The sequence below is a fragment of the Brienomyrus brachyistius genome, chromosome 5 (assembly GCF_023856365.1).
Source record: "Brienomyrus brachyistius isolate T26 chromosome 5, BBRACH_0.4, whole genome shotgun sequence".
NCBI classification, from domain to species: Eukaryota; Metazoa; Chordata; class Actinopteri; order Osteoglossiformes; family Mormyridae; genus Brienomyrus; species Brienomyrus brachyistius.
The window spans coordinates 17,814,899-17,818,632 of NC_064537.1; the positions used below are offsets into that span (position 1 = coordinate 17,814,899).

The 3,734-nt window shown below is 43.0% G+C and overlaps 1 long non-coding RNA gene across 1 annotated transcript; it reads left to right on the forward strand.

The window, feature by feature from the left end:
* Positions 1 to 239: 239 nt before the first annotated feature.
* LOC125742688 (uncharacterized) lies at positions 240 to 2,051 on the forward strand. Its single transcript, XR_007398170.1, has 2 exons — positions 240 to 1,353; positions 1,813 to 2,051. It is a non-coding gene; the product is annotated as an uncharacterized LOC125742688 (long non-coding RNA).
* The last annotated feature ends 1,683 nt before the right edge of the window (positions 2,052 to 3,734 follow it).

Genomic DNA, 3,734 nt, shown 5'->3' on the forward strand with positions numbered 1-3,734 from the left:
ATTGTTGTTCCTAAACGCTTCCACTTTGTTAAAATACCATGCACAGGGAAGAAATTTCACAAACTGACTTATTGCAAAGGTGGCATCCAATGACAGTAGCACGGTTGAATTCACTGAGCTCTTCAAAACCACCCATTCTTGTGAACCTGACTGCATAGCTGACTGCTTGATTTGAAACACCTGTAGCAATGGGTCCGAGTGAAACACCTGAATTCAATGATTAAGAGGAGTGTCCCAACACTTTTGTCCCTATAGTGTATGTAAGGCAAAACTTTGCTTACAGGGCATATGCTGGATTGAAAATTCAGTGCTGCGCGGCCTGGCAGCTCCCATCAATGCCCTACACTGAGGTAGGATATTTTGTTGCCGAGTGACCATTTTGTGGAGGCAGCCATGCAAAGGCACAATACCCAAGGTTTACGTGAGCCAGTAGTTCCACACAAGATGTTATCTTCTGCTCTCTTACAGTATTTTAAGCTGTATGATACCTAATGTGTAAATCTCTCCATCAGCTTAATGCTTTACATTCCAGGTAACATCCAGTCTGGTCGTAAAGTTTCAAATTTTATTGTCATGGGGTGATGGATGCATGGTGGGGGCGAATAGAACAAACAGCAACGCAATGACTCAAGTTACAGAAAGCAAGCAATCTCAGACACAAATACTGATATGATACACAGTACTTCATTAATGAAGTAAAAACAGACAAATGTACTTGCTTGAGTTAAAATTAACTGCAAAGGTGTTTTTCCATACTAGCTTCACTCCTGCTAACAAGCTTTAAATATAGTGACAATGAGACCTTCTTTATACCTTGTTTATACTCTGCACGTGAACAAGAGTCATTTGTGTGAAGCATCTGGTGCTAATTAACAAAGGCCATCATCATGTGCAAACTACCCAATTTCACTGCCTGACGATACACTGGATGCTGTTTGAAATGACTTGATTCTTACTCATATGCCACATACATACATATATGTGTGTGTGTGTGGTCATTTGGGTTTTTGCATTAACAGCAGTAAGTACCTTCTTTGGCATGGACTGGACTAGCCCTTGAGACTTTCTAGAAGGCTAACTGGTAAGTGAGAGGGGTTTACAGTCAGAACTGCAAGTGATGTAAAGGTTGGTCGTCTGATTTGATTTTGGCTGCTGCCTCCATGACCCTGATGCATCAGGCCTTTGGCTTTATTACTTTGAACTGCTAATAACACTGAGAAGCCTCTGGAGATTCTTCTAGCTGAGAAACAGTCCATGATTTCAAATAAAACGTTTATTATTCCTCCCGCCCCCTCAGAACATCTACAGCAGTTGTGGGAGGAAGGAAAGTGGAATGTGCACATTAACCAAAGGGTGAGAACTGCTTCAAAAACGATATTGACTGCCCTTTAAAGACAGACAGTGCTTGACCAAAAATTTCAATATAGCTCCACCTGTATACCTCCTACTTCTTGTGGAGCAAAGCACTCAATGTGTTAATTGGACTGCTTGGAATTTACCCGAAATCTTGCTTCCTTTCCTTTCAAAGAAAATTGTTAAAGCCACATGTTCCTCAGGGGTTTTGGAGGTGTTAGTACGCCTAAGTGACATTTCATGGTAGCACAGATTTCACCAGGCCTGATCACTCCTCTATTGAGGGAAGGCTGGCTTTTTTCCAGAACCCCATCTTTCTTGAGGGTTAATGATCATTCTCAATTGCATCAGAGATGTTTGACTGATGGGCAGCACTCCTATTCCCACGGGAAAGAATCCCTACATTATAGTTGCAAAAACCGTTGGTTGTTTCACTGAAACTTTGACTCTTTCCGCCAGGAGCTGGAAATAAATATCGCTGAGAGGAAGACGGAGAAATATGACTCACTCATCATTGCCACATCTCCCCACACAGTAAAAGACATCGCTTTGACCCTCAAACTAAGAGGCAAATTAAAACAGCAAGAACATTCATCACAAATGTGTGCTCCCATAAAGTACTTTAGGATCAAGAACCTTTCTTACCATCTGATGTGCCCTTTGGAATTTGACAGTACCATAAACTTCAGTGTATATGGTCCTTGTTTCTCTATGACTTAATGCACTAATGACACTCGGGTAATAAAACTGCATTTCTGATCCTTTAGATGCTGACACTGTAAATTCAACACCTGTCTCCTAAATTCTGCCAGACTCCCCTTGCCAGGGAGAGGGAAGGATCTGAGAGATCCTCACGAGAGACAACTTTACCCATCCAAATGTTACATCTGGAGTCACAATCAAATCGTCCGATGTCTCAGATGGACATCAGATCATGCACCATGACATCCCAAGCTGACAATCAAGGCAGTCATGTGTTCATTCCTGCTCCTGGACTGACAAATAGAGAGACAAAGCTGGATTTAGTTACGCATTATGATTTCCAAAGCAAGCAGAATGCCGACTTCCACCAGGGCATTTTCATGTTGTGAAAAGCATTTATCTTCCTGTTTTGCAGCGTGCTGAAACACGGTGCCACAAAGGCCGTGTGGAAATTAATCTCTGGCTCACAAAATGAGGAGCCATATGTATTTGGGTGGAGCACGGCACACATCACATCACTTTACATAAGTGCCTCTTTTGTTTCCGAGATGCTTTCCACACCACCAGGAAATTACATTCACACAAACCCTCAGGCAGTTTAATTCATTTAATCAGTCAGCAAAATGTACGCCACAAAACGAGCGGCTGTTGGGTGTTTCAGCCAGCGTTTGAACGCTTTATGCTGAATCAAGCCCAGTCTCCTTGACCTGGATCTGCTCTGTAGTGCCACCATATGGAGAGTTAAAGTTGAATTTATGGCTGGATATTTGAGCTGAAAGGATGACTGCATAGCCTGACAGCTAGCAGTAGTAGTTGACCAGGTGGCTGAGAAAGGGAGAGATTCATCAGAGACTTTCATTTTCATTTTCTATGAGGCGGAAAAAAAGAAAAAAAAATCTGCCAAATTAGAGGTTCTGCAGCCAGTGAAGTATAAGTTTGCTTTACAGAAAGCATTTCAGCAAGTGCATTCCGTTCCCAATAAGCCTTCAAGGCAAATTGCTTTTATTGCATTATGAACGCCTCAGGGGGCGGCATGGTGGTGCAGTGGTTAGCACTGTTGCCTCACACCTCTGGGACCCGGGTTTGAGTCTCCACCTGGGTCACATGTGTGCGGAGTTTGCATGCTTTCCCCATGTCATCATGGGGTTTCCTCCGGGTACTCCGGTTTCCCCCCACAGTCCAAAAATATGCGGAGGTTAATTGGAGTTGCTAAATTGCCCGTATAAGTGCATGTGTGAGTGAATGGTGTGTGAGTGTGCCCTGCGATGGGCTGGCCCCCCATCCAGGGTTGTTCCCTGCCTCGTGCCCATTGCTTCCGGTATAGGCTCCGGACCCCCCGCGACCCAGTAGGATAAGTGGTTTGGAAAATGGATGGATGGATCAAAGCCTCAACATTTCCCTTCTTTTTATTACTTGATCAGATGTCAGCCTTGCAAAACTAACTGATAAGAATGATTTTTCTGCATGGAGGGTATGATACCCATGTCCCTTTGTCCACAAATTGTCACTTAACTGTCAGTCAGCTGCTGATGTATAATTTCATCTTCACGACCACAACCTGGCAAGTCACTAATTAGAAATATCCCTGAAATTGTATATTAAACTCCAGTGAATGCAAAAAATTCTTATATCAGTTTCATACATTACAAAAAGCAGGCCAATAACTAAATCATTTGAGA